This window comes from Manis javanica, chromosome 4 (assembly GCF_040802235.1).
Source record: "Manis javanica isolate MJ-LG chromosome 4, MJ_LKY, whole genome shotgun sequence".
Classification (NCBI taxonomy): domain Eukaryota; kingdom Metazoa; phylum Chordata; class Mammalia; order Pholidota; family Manidae; genus Manis; species Manis javanica.
The window spans coordinates 137,083,569-137,100,478 of NC_133159.1; the positions used below are offsets into that span (position 1 = coordinate 137,083,569).

General features: G+C 38.7%; 1 protein-coding gene across 4 annotated transcripts in view; it reads right to left on the reverse strand.

Moving 5' to 3' along the window:
- Positions 1-8,976, reverse strand: part of TAOK1 (TAO kinase 1) — a 183,180-nt gene extending 174,204 nt beyond the window's left edge. For 3 of the 4 annotated variants that reach the window (XM_073235077.1, XM_073235076.1, XM_073235079.1), the window contains exon 1: positions 8,315-8,976. The gene's annotated coding sequence lies outside the window, so the exon portion shown is untranslated. Of the gene's footprint in view, positions 1-7,741; positions 7,825-8,314 lie in introns of all 4 variants that reach the window. The other variant, XM_073235078.1, reaches the window with a different exon arrangement.
- Positions 8,977-16,910: the final 7,934 nt, after the last annotated feature.

Below are 16,910 nucleotides of genomic sequence, written 5' to 3' on the forward strand. Positions count from 1 at the left end.
AAAATAACCTTGAACCTTTGGTAACCACGAATCTAAAGCCTGCAATGGCAATAAGTAAATATCTTTCAATAATCACCCTAAATGCAAATAGACTGAATGAACCAATCAAAACACGGAGTAATAAAATGGATAAAAAAGCAAGACCCATCTATATGCTGCTTACAAGAAACTCACCTCAACCCCAAAGACATGCACAGACTAAAAGTCAAGGGATGGAAAAAGATATTTCACGCAAACAATAGGGAGAAAAACACAGGTGCTGCAGTACTGGTATCAGACAAAATAGACTTCAAAACAAAGAAAGTAACAAGAGATAAAGAAGGACATTACATAATGATAAAGGGGGCAGTCCAACAAGAGGATATAACCATTATAAATATATATGCACCCAACACAGGAGCACCAGCATATGTGAAACAAATACTAACAGAACTAAAGGGGGAAATAGACTGCAATGCATTCATTTTAGGAGACGTCAACACTCCACTTACTCCAAAGGACAGATCCACCAGACACAAAATAAGTAAGGACACGGAGGCATTGAACAACAAACTAGAACAGATGGACCTAATAGACATCTATAGAACTCTACATCCAAAAGCAACAGGATACACATTCTTCTCAACTGCACATGGAACATCCTCCAGAATAGACCACATACTAGGCCAAAAAAAGAGCCTCAGTAAATTCAAAAAGACTGAAATTCTACCAACCAACTTTTCAGACCACAAAGGTATAGAACTAGAAAAAAATTGTACAAAGAAAACAAAGACTCACAAACACATGGAGACTTAACAACATGTTCCTAAACAGTCCATGGATCAATGAACAAATTAAAACAGACATCAAGGAATATATGGAAACAAATGACAACAAAAACACAAAGCCCCAACTTCTGTGGGACACAGCAAAAGCAGTGTTAAGAGGAAAGTATATAGCAATCAAGGCATACTTAAGGAAGAAGAATCCCAAATGAATAGTCTAATGTCACAATTATCGAAATTGGGAAAAGAAGAACAAATGAGGCCTAAAGTCAGCACAAGGAGGGAGATAATAAAGATCAGAGAAGAAATAAACAAAATTGAAAAGAATAAAACAACAGAAAAAATCAATGAAACCAAGAGCTGGTTCTTTGAGAAAATAAACAAAATAGATAAGCCTCTAGCCAAACTTATTAAGAGAAAAAGAATCAACACACATCAACAGAATCAAAAACAAGAAAGTAAAAATCACGACAGACTCCACGGAAATATAAAGAATTATTAGAGACTACTATGAAAACCTATAATGCTAACAAGCTGGAAAACCTAGAAGAAATGGACAACTTCCTAGAAAAATACAACCTTCCAAGACTAACCAAGGAAGAAACACAAAATTTAAACAAACCAATTATGAGCAAAGAAATTGAAGCAGCAGTCAAAAATCTACCCAAGAACAAACCCGCCAGGGTCAGATGGATTTACCTTGGAATTTTATCAGACATACAGAGAAGACATAACACCCATTCTCCTTGATGTTTTCCAAAAAATAGAAGAGGAGGGAATACTCCCAAACTCATTCTATGAAGTCAACATCACCCTAATACCAAAATCAGGCAAAGACCCCACCAAAAAAGAAAATTACAGACCAATATCCCTGATGAACGCAGATGCAAAAATACTCAAAAAAATATTAGCAAACCGAATTCAAAAATATATCAGAATGATCATACACCATGACCAAGTGGGATTCATCCCACTGATGCTAGGATGGTACAACACTCGAAAATCCATCAACATTGTCCACCACATAAATAAAAAGAAGGACAAATACCACATGATCATCTCCGTAGATACTGAAAAAGCATTCAACAAAATACAACATCCATTCATGATAAAAACTCTCAGCAAAATGGGCATAGAGGGCAAGTACCTCAACATAATAAAGGTCATATATGACAATCCCACAGCCAACATCATACTGAACAGCAAGAAGCTGAAAGCTTTTCCTCTAAGATCATGAAAAAGACAGGGATGCCCACTCTCCCCACTGTTATTCAACATAGTACTGGAGGTCTTAGCCACGGCAATTAGACAAAACAAAGAAATACACGGAATCCAGATTGGTAAAGAAGAAGTTAAACTGTCACTATTTCCAGATAACATGATATTGTACATAAAAAACCCTAAAGACTCCACTACAAAACTACTAGAACTAATATCGGAATAGGGCAAAGTTGCAGGATAGAAAATAAACACACAGAAATCTGTGGCTTTCCTATACACTATCAATGAACTAGCAGAAAGGGAAATCAGGAAGACAATTCCATTCACAATTGCATCAAAAAGAATAAAATACCTAGGAATAAACCTAACCAAAGAAGTGAAAGACCTATACCCTGAAAACTGTAAGACACTCTTAAGAGAAATTAAGAGGACACTAACAAATGGAAACTCATCCCATGCTCTTGGCTAGGAAGAATTAATATCATCAAAATGGCCATCCTGCCCAAAGCAATATACAGATTTGATGCAATCCCTATCAAATTACCAACGACATTCTTCAACAAACTGGAACAAATAGTTCAAAAATTCATATGGAAACACCGAAGACCCCAAATAGCCAAAGCAATCCTGAGAAGGAAGAATAAAGTGGGGGGGATCTCATGCCCCAACTTCAAGCTCTACTGTAATGCCACAGTAATCAAGATAATTTGGTACTGGCACAAGAACAGACCTGTAGACCAGTGGCACAGAATAGAGAGTCCAGTTATTCACCCAAACATATGTGGTCAATTAATATACGATAAAGGAGCCATGGCTATACAATGCGGAAATGACAGCCTCTTCAACAGCTAGTGTTGGTAAAACCAGACAGCTACATGTAAGAGAAGGAAACTGGATTACTGTCTAACCCCCTACACAAGAGTAAATTCAAAATGGATTAAAGACCTGAATGTAAGTCATGAAACCATAAAACTCTTAGAAAAAAACATAGGCAAAAATCTCCTGGGCATAAACATGAGCAACTTCTTCATGAACATATCTCCCCGGGCAAAGAAGACAATAGCAAAAATGAACAAGTGGGACTACATCAAGCTGAAAAGCTTCTGTACAGCAAAGGACACCATCAATAGAACAAAAAGGTACCCTACAATATGGGAGAATATATTGGTAAATGACAGATCTGATAAAGGCTTGACATCCAAAATATATAAAGAGCTCATGCACCTCAACAAACAAAAAACAAATAATCCAATTAAAAAATGGGCAGAGGAGCTGAACAGACAGTTCTCCAAAGAAGAAATTCAGATGGCTAACAGACACATGAAAAGATGCTCCACATCGCTAGTTGTCAGAGAAATGCAAATTAAAACCACAATGAGCTATCACCTCACACCAGAAAGGATGGCTACCATCCAAAAGACAAACAACAACAAATCTTGGTGATGTTGTGGAGAAAAGGGAACCCTCCTACACTGCTGGTGGGAATGTAAATTAGTTCAACCATTGTGGAAAGCAGTACGGAGGTTCCTCAAAAAGCTCAAAATAGACATACCATTTGACCTAGGAATTTCACTTCGAGGAATTTACCCTAAGAATGCAGCAGCCCAGTTTCAAAAAGACAGATGCACCCCTATGTTTATCACAGCACTATTTACAACAGCCAAGAAATGGAAGCAATCTAACTGTCCATCATTAGATGAATGGATAAAGAAGATATGGTACATATACACAATGGAATATTATTCAGCCATAAGAAGGAAACAAATCCTACCATTTGCAACAACATGGATGGAGCTGGAGGGTATTATGCTCAGTGAAATAACCCAGATGGAGAACAACAAGTATCAAATGATTTCACTCATGTGGAGTATAAGAACAAAGAAAAACTGAAGGAACAAAACAGCAGCAGAATCACAGAACCCAAGAATGGACTAACAGTTACCAAAGGGAAAGGGAGGGGAAGGATAAGGGCGGGGAAGAAGAAAGGGGGTATTACAATTAGCATGTATAATGTGGGGGTAGGACGGGGAGGGCTGTATATAAACATATATATTTATATAAAAAATATATATATATATATTTGCAACCTACTCTTGATTAGAAATTCTAAACATTTCTTCCAAAAATACATGTCAAGCTTCCAATGTATAAATACAACTTCAGGTCAAATTTATGGAATGCAATTCATTCTTAAATATTAGACTCCCTGTATTCATCTCTAAACATTTAATAAATACCTGGGGTATGAGTGCCAACAACTTAGCGCGTACTTACTATATATCAGGCCATCTGTTAAGGACCTAACAAGTGTTATCCCAGTAACACCTAAAACCTTATAAAGTAGGTACTATCTTCATTTTATAGATAGGGAAAGTGAGGCTCAAAAAGCAACATAAGGAAGTTATACAGCTAATAAATGGTGGAATTAAGATATAGTAAGTGCCATTTTTATTATTACTGGTGGCTCCAAGTCAGATTATTTTTTCCATTCCATTATTTGTTAATCCTTTTTCAGAAACTAAACTTTGCATGTCTTTCTAAAGTAATTCATCTACTTCTAAACCTACATAACACTATTACAATTGAATAATTTTATCAGAAGGAAAAATTAGCCCCTTACCAGCTTTAAAGATAAGTTAGAGGCCAATTAAATATAGTTATTTTTAAATAAAATATCACTGACACTGACATTTTTAACAGGCTATATGCTTTATGCAAAGTACTTAGAAACACTTTTATTTACACGCCAGGTACTTATATTTTGAAAAATCTTTTCACCTTTTATAGACACCTGATTTTGTCACTAGGTAAGATGCATGCAGCCTTAGACTGTATTTCAGAAAAGTCTGCTTCTAGCACAAATGGAAGAGACTCAGAGAGAACTGTTACCAAATGTTGACAGATACATCCCAATTGAAAATAACTGTTTCTACTCCTTTTTAATTCATGTGGACTTTATAGAAGGCATGAAACATCTTTAATGAAATTAAACACACCAATTTTTATCACTAAAAGTTAAAACACTTTAACAGTGAAAACATAATGGGATGAAATAACACAGGTTGGTATATTTTTCACTTACATTTTTAGAATTTGAAAACTTGAAGAATACAAAAAAAAAAATCCAGCCCTGAACATGTACAGAAACCTAAAGGTAGATGAACAGTCATTGGCACTCTATTTAATGGGGAAAAAATTGCAATTTTATGCAAGACATAACTATAAAAATAACACTTTTTAGAAAATTCATTCACATATGATCCTTAACTGAGCAGTAGCCCTTAACTAAAACATATCCAAAAAAAGCTCCCAATTTCTAAAAGGTTAAACTAGTATGAATGCAATTATTGTACTGGAAACTACTGATAAACAAAAGAAATATAAAGAAAAAATGACTGATTTTAATACATAAATCAGTCAAATGAAAAACAGAATTTATTTCCAAGTAATTTGTATAACAGATTAATCTCAACTCCAATTTCAATGCCAACAGTTGGCCCTTAGATAACGTCTGGGTTTACTAAATACTCATATCTACTAAGTACCAGCAAATTCTCAAAATAAGTTATGTTCTGTATGGTTAGTTACAAGCATCCAGTCTTTCTGGTATTCTGTAACTAATTAGTGGGATGGCATTATAACATGGGACCAATTATCATATATATATGCCTTGAAATACAGAAAGCTTGTTTTATATTAACCATATTCAATTAACTACCATATCCACAGTTCTCACAAAATCTACACTATAAAAATACAATAATTATTTTCTGTTCAGTTCACTCATACTTTTGGTGCTGTACACTGCTGTTTAAACCTCCTTAAAACCTCTCAGTTTAAATTTGTTTTGGAAGGAAGTTTAGTTACTGTCAAGCTAAACTTATTGACAATTCAATGCCTTTAAACCCAGTTAATTCTTAGAAATTTGTCCATCTATAAAACATGAAAATAACCAAATTAACAAATCAGATACCAGAATGCCAAAAATTAAGTCATTAAAAAAGAATCCAGAGAAAGAGTCAGTTGTGAAAGAACAGGAAGTGATGTACACTGCCATTTTGTAGATGAACTATTTAGAAACATAAGTACCAAACCAACCCAGACAAACAGCTCTCAATATTCCTTTCTGTAAGCGGCATCAGAGGTCAGCTGAAATAACCCTTAGGCAAGTTTTTTCTTAATAATCAGTTTATCTAATTGATCATGAATATACTTTTACCATTTTTAGCAGAATTCCTACCAGCCATTGAAAGCAGGGTTTCTTTTCAGTTGTCCTCAAGAGTTCTTAGTTCTAGCATGCTGAAATACAGCAAGTTTACCTATATCTTGTGTACATCCTTAAGTTTTGTAGCCTTTATTGACAAATCCTCTCTTGGATCTTTCCAAAACAATAACAGTCACTTTTTACTGAGCAGTATGTTTGGTTTATACATGCTAGTATATTAACTAATTCTCAACAACAACAAAAACTTAACATAGAGAATTACACTTTATGGCATAATTTGCCACTAAGGAGAAAACTGCACACAACATTCAGCTTCGTGCTATGATATGAAGATTCCAATGAGAAGTGCTGTTTAAGTTTAAATCAATTCAGATAATAATCCAATGGGAACAGAGTTCCATTTCTGAGGAAAAATAAAACCGATTTAACATACCATGAATCTGTCTCCCTAGAACAAAATCATGAAATAAGATGACAGAAGTATATAAGTGCCTAACACTACTACTACTATCTTTAAATCCCTGTCTTAAAAAAATAAGTTTCAAAATGCATCAGACACACCAAAAAAGCTCTAAAGAAGACATGAAATGTAGATGGCATTTGGAAATATTAAAAAACAATTCACTCACTAAGTAAAGCTTAAACACTAAATACAAGTTGTTAGTAAAATATGTTTGAAGACAACTCAGATCTGTACATATTTTAGTCATCTTCATCACTTTGTGAAAAAAATTATTCTATTGCATATTCATATATGGAACATTTTTAAATCACTTCTAAATACTGAAAAACATAGCTGATAGACCTCAAGATTACTCTGGTCACAAAAGAAGCACTTAGAAACATGCTTCCAAAATGTTAAAATCATTTAATTCTACTTTACTAGGGACAAAACCAACAAGTACTACTGTAACCCAGATAAGATGATCTGTTCCAAACAAACATAAATGAAGCAAAAGAACTGGTAAAATGACTACGGAATATAGATCCTATCACAACATGATTGGGCAAATTAATGTTTTCTTTCTTCATTTCCTTAAGAGACAAATTATTTCCTACAGAAAGGTCTGTAACCTGATCATTTTCAAAAAATTCCAATTTCAATGTTATACAAACTATTAAGCCTAAAAATTCACAGCTCTGGGAGAAGGAATACCTACCCATCAGACCGCCTGTCTGTATGAATTTATCTTTAATACTTCTTCAAGAGCTACAAAATTCATAGGAAGGGAAACGAAGAGGGAAATGAGGGAATACAAAATAATTTTATTTGAATCCTAACGAACGCCCAATATGCTCACAAAAACAAGTCAACACAGTGCTTAAAGACATCAAAAGAGAGAGCGAGACATCAAAACTGTTCTGATATTGGCAGGGTCCCTCTCGAGAGGCCGTATCTCCCAACAATAATAACAGGAACAGATATTCTTCCCAGGGACAAATCTCAGGGGAAGAATATTAAACCGGTACTGATATCGACTTAAAACCAAGGAAAAAGGGTAACCTTTCTAAGGAAAGCGCCATTACTTGCCTCTCCTGCTCCCCCTCCCTTCAGTGCATCCACGGGTCTGTGTATGAAGAAACTGCCTTGGACTTCTGCAGCATTGCAGCAGACTAAAGGATGAGGAAGGGTAGGGGGAGAGAAATGCTTCCATCATCCTTACGAAGAGGGATGTAGTTTCCTTGAGCTGGGGAGGGATGCACCCAGCAGGCTACCCAGAGCAGTTTCCCTTTCCGACAACGCACAGACACTACAAAGGAGCAGAGGGAGGAGGAGAGGGACCAGAAGAAAAAGGACCTCGCTCCTTTAAATCGGGGTGCACATCAACTCAGTCTTCCTAGGAGGGCCACACCTTCCTCCAGACATCCCCTTCCACCACCCCTTCCGGTGACCCTCAGGAAAGAGGAACATAATTGCTCTTGCCCCTCAAAATGGGAGGACACCCAACTCAACAGCTTCTTCACCCCACCCACAGAATCACAAACCCTCCTTGTCTCCCTCCCCACCCCACCCCCACATTCCTCCTTCCGCGCAAAGGCCAGAGCGGGCCGAATTTCTCCGCCCCCTCCATGTCTCCCTTTCCGAAAGCAGAGGTGCCCTTACCCTTTCGCCGACAGGTCCGGGTAGGAGCGCTACCGGGGAGCGCTTGGATAGCCGCTACGCTGGAGAGCAAGGAGGAGGGGGCCAGGCGACACAACACCGCCCCCCCCCAAGCCCCAGCAAGCCGCCCAGCCCAAGCTCTGCGACAAGGGGCAAAAGGGGGGGGGGCGGCGAAGGGACGACCGGGGTCGAGGAGGCGCCCTCAGCACTTGGGCTCAGCTAAGATGGCGCGTGTAAGTGCTGGGAGCCGCCGCCGCCGCCGCCGCCGCCTCGGGGGAACCGGCCCGGGCCTCGGCCGCCTCGCGTCCTAACACAGCCGAGGCCCTATCGGTCCCCCGCCGCGGCCCCTCGGCGGGCGGGCCCACGGACAACCCTCCGCCGCCGCCACCACCCCTGGGAAGGGGGCGCTCACAAAGGGAAGAGAGGCCGCGGGGCCAGTCCTCCGGCGGCGGGGCGGGGTCCCCAGGGGCCGGGAGGCCTCAGAGGTTCGCTGATGCCTCGCGCCCTCGGCCCGCGAAGGGCGCAGGCAAGCGGGACCCCTCCTCTCTCCTTAGACAGGCGGCGGCAGCGACTCACTCTCTTTGCCACCCTCCCTCTCTCTCTCTCTCTCCGAGCCCTGAAGCACAGAACCCAGCCGCTGCCCAGATTCCCCCCCCCGCCCGACACCACTCCCCTCCTCCCGACAGTCATCCCAGTCTCCGATATCGCGAGATTTCCCGCCTGACAGGCCCGACCCTGCGCGAGCACGACTGCGTACGCGTGCGCGCCCTCACGGGAGCGCGCTAGTACTTGCACTGGGCGGAGTCTCCCGGAGAGTCCCATCCTCTGTCCAGCTCGGCCTCACGCAGCTGGCGAAGCTCTTCTGCCACGCGGGCATCAGGTGCAGTCATTTCACCTTGAAATCCGAGAAAGAGAAATCTGCACTCCTTCCCCTTCCCTTTTCCCACTCCTAAAACATCCGCGCCACCCCCTGCGCCCCCGCGATTAACCCTGCGAACGAGAAGTTTGCTGACACACCTAGTTCAACCACTTCTTGGAATTCGGATATAAACTGGTCAGCGTAATCAGTATGTAATGGAGTTTTAAGGTTCTAAAAGTTTATACCAATTTTGGGACGGTAATGAGAGTTGGATATACATATCTAAACCGGTCTATTTATTAGTGATGGTAGGAGAGAGAAATTCTTGAAAAGTTTTTGAGGGTTTTCTTAGGTTGAGTAACAAGAAGTTTTTGAAACGAGCAATAAACTAAAGAGTCCTAAGGGTCCTAATGCAGGAAGCGGTAGAGCTTCTTGATTTTTTGTGTGTGGTGAAAAGTTCTATTTAGAGGAAAACCCCTTCAGCAGATTACAAAGAACAAAAACCAAAACGGTGTGCTTTATGTGCAGTAATAAAAAATCTTGGTTCTTCAACCAATAAAACAACTGCAATAAACATGTTGTGTGAGATTTCTGAGTAAAAATGTATTCCAGAACAGTTATTGGAAGTTAGGTAAACTAAGAAAATACACAGACTGTGATCAGAAAAACAAGCCATCTGCTTCAGTGGTACATACTTATAATTTGTTTTAAATATTCCCTCCTATAGTAAAGGTCCTTATTCTGTGTGTCAGTTGTGCCTCTTTTCACCTATACTGTCAACCACTCTCAAATAGCAACTTCCCCTCAGCATAAAAATATGCCCTGGTTTCTCCTTGTGAAAGAAAGATTACAATGTTCCCCTTTATAGACAACTTCTTTGAAAAGGTGTCTGTCAACCTACCTCCACTGAAACTGATCATGCCAAGGTCAAGAGTGACTTCCTAGTGGCTATGTCTAGGAGTCATTTTAATCCTTTCCTTCTTGACACCTGCAATATTTGACATAATCAATACTCTTCCCATCTTGAAACTGTGTTCCTCCTTGGCTTTTTCAACACCACTCAAAAACCGTTTTTTATCTTCCTGTCCCTGCAGCCCCTTTTCCAGCATCCACCTCTCAAATGATGCCCGTCCAATCCTGATCCCTTCTTCTGAAAATGTAACACCATGTTCCCTTAGTAACATTTTGGAATGGAAAGAAATTCAGGCTTTCTCATTGTATTTGTTATTAATTTTTTATGGAAAATTTCAAATACATACAAAATAGGATAGATAGACTAATAAACCTCCATGTGTCCATCACCCAGTTGCAGCTATTATCAGTACTTTATCATTTTACTTCATCAATTCTCCCAAAACCTTTCTCAACCCCCTGATGTATTTTTACATAAATTTTTAGTAAGCTATCTTAACATTCACCTGTACATATTTCAATATGTATCTCTAACAAAAACTTTTAAAATATCCACAATATCATCATTACACCTTTACAATAAGTCCTTAATATCATTTAATATCCAATTCATATTCAGTTTTTCCCGACAGCTTTCAAAAATGTCTTTCTATAGTCCATTTATCTGAATAAGGATCTGAACAAGTTGTGTGCTTTGTATTTGATTGATAAATACGTCTCTTAAGTATCTTTTCATGTATAACATTTCCCCTTTGTTTTTTCTTTTTTGTGTGCAGTTTATTGGCTGGATAAATCAGATTATATATTCTGTAGAATTTCCACATTCTGGACTCAGCCAGTTGCATCATCACAATGTCATTTCACATTTCCTTCAATGCCCATATTTCTTTTAAACTTAGTTAAATCTAAAGGTTTGATGTTGTGTAGGTGGTATTTTATAATATTTTGTATCTGCCACTACCTTGTTCTCACACTTAATTCCACTTCTACTATAAATTGTAGCACCCACCCCCACTATGTTTTCCCAGCACATAGGGCATTTTAAGAGACCCCGGCTGTCTTTTTTATTCTTCTTCCAGGTCTTTGCCTATGATCTGATGCTAATAGATCTCCCTCCTCAACTTCTTAAAATCTCACACACTCAGCATACATACATACATACACATGGGTTTATTAAATGTGAAATTTGTTCAGCAGTAAAGTATCATTAGTAAAGATACTGCAAGACATATCAGTTATTTTTTAAATTTTATCCAAAATAAGAAAATTGCACTCCTCAATGGCAGGAAAATAGTATGTCAATGCTTAGAATAGGTGCAGACATTGCACTGTCTGGGGATTTAACTCCCAAACATTTCTCTAATTTGTCCCATTCTTCATCCCCACTGCCTCTGCTATGGTGGTTCATACCTCAGTTTCCCACCTGGGGTACTGTAATTGCCTTCAAACTACTTTCCCTGCCTCCCAGCTTGCTCCATTGTTTATACTGAGGTGAATGGTTTTAATCTTCCTTAAATGCAATTTCTAAAAGCTGAATGTGTCATTTCTTTGCTTAAAACTCTTCTTTGGCTCCCCAAAGCCCTCCAAGTAAAATCCAGACAAAACCTTTACAGACCTTTCTAGCCTTATCTAGGACATTCCCACCATCCTGAACTATTTATTCTTCTGCTAACTGACAATATGCTGTCTTCAGGATGTAGCACTACATTCTTCTGCCTGAAATGCCTTCTCTAGTTGGCTAATTTTCTTCAAGATTTAACTCAAGTGTCACCTTCTGAGATATCATCTTCTATCTCAGTTATATATCCCTTGAGCTTATAAATAGTAGTCAGAAAACTCTGGGAAGAAGAATGGGTACCAACTGTCTTTGATCTTCATAGAAAAGTTATCTAAGCAGTGACAAAACCAAGAAAAAACTCCTTCCATTGTCTATTTAATCCCCACAACAAACTTGGGAGGTAGATACCATTATTATGACCTCCATTTTATAGGTAAGGAAACCAGGGTTGAAAGTGCTTACGTCACTTGCCCAAGATCACACTAATAAATAGTGAGCTAGAATTTGAACCTCATTGTAACAAATCAAAAACACACACTCTTTCCATCATATTGTACTCCTGGCACCACCAACTGAGGACAGCTTGCTGCCATGTACTTATTTCTATTGTATGTAAGAGATGCCTGACTGTGTAATATTAGTGTATTTGTTACCATACATGTATCTGTATGTGAAAAACTAATGTGTAAATAGGTGCACTGACTGATACAGTGTCTACCCAGTGAAACCATGTTTTGTCACTCAGTGTAAGACCAAGTCATATTCAACTTGATTTAACAACTACTTGTTGGATTTCTACTGTATTAGACTTAAGTAAAATACAGAAGGGACAAAAGAAACTAAGTTTTACAGAGTTACTCTGTTCCTAGAACCATATGAAGCAAATGCTTTACATTCATTATCCCCTTGATCTTCCCAACAACCCTGAAAGAAGATGATGACAATTCCCATTACAGAGGATGAAAGCTCCAAAACGTTAACTGTGCAACATCTCTCAGCTGGTAAGTGGAGAGTTAAGAGTAGAGTACAGGTTCAATCTGAATTTTAAATCCCCCCTTTTCTTAATGCTAGGAACTCTAAATCCTATTCGAGATATAAGCTCTGTACGCACAAAACATTTCAGTAACAATGCAAAACAACCTATGAGCAAATAATGATGTACTGAACCAGGCTTTAATTTTTACTTATCTGGGCCTCAGTTTCCTATCTAACTACAAAAGGCTAAAATGATCTCTAGAGTCCTTTTAGTTAAAAAATTTATAGTTACAGGAATGATGCAAATAATATGTATAGATAACTTGAATTCGAAAGCACATGTGTGTATGTGCACATATGTGCATATTGAGAAACAGGAAGAGAAAACTCCCCTTTTACATTCTACCAGAATCCTACTAAAATCTGGTGGGGAGCTTCCTTGGTGGCGATATGTCCATCCAGCATTAAGTAGTGTAGACATTTTTTTTCTGGCATCACATTTCCATCTTTATTTTCAAAATTCAAAATTGATTTTTAAAAGAAGCCATTATTTTCTCACAGAATCTGAAAGGCTTTGCATGTGTGAGAAAGAATGAATTGGCTGTTTCTTTTGGAATCTTGGAGGTATTTTTTTTTATTATTAAAGTATCGTTGATATACAATCATGTTGGTTTCAAATATACAACATAATGGTTCAACAGATACCCATATTATTAATTCCTCACTCCCTCTAGTGTGCTTACAATCTATCAACATAGTAAGATGTTACAGAATCATTGCCTATATTCTCCATGCTAGTGTATAAGTGTTTCCATAACATTATGATTACTTAAGGAATCTGTTTCCTCATAGTAGGAGGCAAAAAACAGTAAAGTCAAGTGTGTGAGACGGTCATTGGTGAGAGGGATGTGTCTTAGAATTTTCAGTTTAGAAACAGGGACAAAGCACTTCATGGAACCAATAATCATCAAATAAATAAATAAATACATTACTGGAAGCCCATTCAGTGCATCCATAGGTTTTATCTTTAGGTCCCAGAACCAACCAAGGTGGGTTTGAGTCTGGTTGTCATACGTCACTCAGACATATCTACAAAAGGCTGCCTAATATAAGCATGGTATCATAGGCTGGAAAACAAAGCTCATCATGTATAGAGTTGTTTCTTGAGCTCTGTATTCTCATATAATTGGGTTCATTCTGTAAACACTTATAAAATGACAACCCTTTACAAATACCCCATATGTGGAGGCAGCAGGTTCTTTCATTTTAACCACAGGAATAGATAAATGCTGGCCCAAGCTACCCTAAGGGTGGTGGAATACAAACAACTGAGTTCAAGAAAATCCTGACCTAGAAACCTGTCACTCTCAGGTTTCTATCAGATAAGCATCTGCAGCAAGCCATGAATAAGTGAAATCAGCTGCGCTAGAATCTAAAAGAAATCCAGCCCTGAAGATATCAAGCAATGGATGTGAAATTAGTACAGCAGTAGTTAAAAACGTTGGCTATGGAGTCCCACCTCCATCACTTATTAGTATCATTGACTATGCCACTTTGTGTCAATTTCATAACCAGACTTACCTGTAAAATTGGGTTAACATTACCCTCCTTAGAGGGCTGTGTGAGAATTAAATAACATGTAAAGAGCCCTGCCCATAGAAAATGTCTTAACGTATTTGCTCTTACTGTGTACGGGTAGGGAAGTAGGTATTCATTCCACTGCTCTCCTGCTACCCTCTGGCAGATAACCCATGATCAGTGCATCATAATTGTCTGGATAATCTGTGAACGTGGGAAGGGTTGGGCAGCATGTTTGTGTACTGAGAGGTTTTTGGAATGTATTTTCAGGACTGATTGGTGATCTTGTCATGTCTTCCTTTTGGCTGACATCTGCCAGGATTAAGAAAGAAAAGACACAGATTCCTAACAGAGTTGTGCCACATAGGATATGAAACAAACAACTGGCAATCAAAACAAAAAATATGTTGATATTTTATTGTCCTGGGATTGTCTTTGGGCTTCCTCTTTAGCCTTCTCTTTATTAGGTAGTAATACTATACCATTAAGAAGTCTTTTGGCTGAAAGTGACATTGCAAATTAGCTTAAGGGGAAAAAAAATGTATTCAATCCTGTAAGCCAATGCCCCAGGAATTCCAAGAGTTTTGTTAGGTGTTTTCTCTTTCTGTCTCCCCTTTTTCTGTCTCTCCACACACCATACCCAGCCCCCCAACTGCTTAGCTATTTTTCTCTATACATTGGGTTATGTTATAAGGTTGTCTGTGTTTGTACTGGGGAGAGTACAGTTGGGGGATTCAGATGCTGCCAACACTGAATGCTGCCTTTAATACTGTCTACAAATAGGCAATGAATCAAGGAGATTTCTAATATTGCTTTATAATCAAATCTTCTTTTACTAATATGTTGTATTATGATCACTAGTGACAGGAGCCCCTGTTCCAAGGTTCAGGTTTATACAACCACTTAAGTTTGCCTGCTATGTGACCTTTCCTACATAACCTGCTCTCTTCTACTTGCTGCCCCAAACCCCTGAGCAGGGGACAGAGGTCTAGTCTAGTTATCAAATGGCCTCATATAAATCGTGATCATGAGATTCATCCTTTATCTTTCCTCTTCATGAACATTCTCAACACAGAAATGTAAAATATTGTAAATGGAGAAATTGAATGCATTTTGGATTTTGTGAGGATGACCAAATCAGAATGTAGGATTTATGGAACTATTTCCATGAGAAATTTAAGCAAGCTTCACATTCATGCCCAGATGAGTTTCCATCTTCATAGTATATTTCATGCAGCAGAGAGGTGATGGTCTGGGGTGCAGAGCAGAGTGGAATGGGAGGAATGGTCACAGAAGTCCAGATTTATATTATCCCAGTTTAGTGACCCTAAAGGCAAAGGAAACCTTCTCATTCTCACATAACAATATGTAAAATCCAGAGGGAAAGCTGAGTGACCCAGCTTGGGCCCTGTGTAATATGCCCTTCTGCAGGCTAGTAGCTTCACCAGGGGGTAAATATTTTGATTGCCCTAGCTGGGGTTTTGTGTCTACCCTGTGGCAAGTGGCTCAGAGTAACAGCTCCACAAGAACTACATAGATTAATGGAGAAAAAATTCTGCTAAGGAATGTAGAGCACTTTTTTGCCAGAAGAAGAGGGAGATATTCTGGACAGACAAAAACAACAGATGTTCACTATGAGTAGAATAGAACTGACAAGTGATATGCTTTTATGGAGATGCTAGCTAGAGTAGAATATTAGTACTTGCTGTGATCAGGTAAAAGAAAGCAACTGTCACCTGGATAAAATAGATCTTTCATTTCTATGACCCATTTTGATCTTCACCATAACTCTGAGATATAGGTAGGACATACTCATTTTGCAGAATATACTTTTGAGACTCAAGCTCAAGCAACACAGAGAAGCACAGCCAAAAACATAGAGTTCATATGACTCTATGGGCCAGGTATAAATATACCATGTACATTGATTTGGGAGGCAGGTTCCTTCCAGACATTCTTGGAACCTTAGACAATCCTGAAACTATCTGGCATGTGCAGGAACCAGAAAATGCCCATCAGCCAGGAACATAGTGTCAAGTTGACAGCAACTTCCTGGAAACTCTAGTGTATGTATGTATCTTTTCCTAGGGTTCTCTGTCATACTAACCTTTGTATAGTTGCTATTCTTCCATGCACTCCAGGAAAACAGCTCTTGTTCACTCATTCGTATTTCCATCTCCCTCACCTAACCCAATTTCTGACACACAGATGACCCACAATAAATGTTTATGTAATCAGGAGTTAATACATTTATGTTTATGTGATAAGGAATAGAAAACAGTTATTGACTGTCAGTTATATGGATTATGCTAGACTCTGTGGATTTAGAGATGGATAAAATACCATCTTCCTATTCTTGAGATCACAGCCTAATGGGAAAGACCAACAAATAAACAGTTTTAAGTCATTCAGGACTCTCAGATTCAAGTGGCAGACACCAGACCAAAAATCTTTAAGAAAAATGGGAATATTTTAGCTCACACAAGCTAAGAAGTGCAGAGTTAGGGCTGGGTTTGGGCAGAACTAGTTCCAGGGCTTAAATGCTCTGGTTTCATCTCTAGGACTTCCATCATGTTACCTTTGGTCTGAGGCTTCACAGCAAGAGGCATCAGCACTTCCGGTCTTATATTTTCTCAAGGCAGTAAGTGCAGTGGTTTAGGGTGAAAGCTTGTTGACACCTGGCCTCACCACATACTGGCTATGACACCTTTAACAAG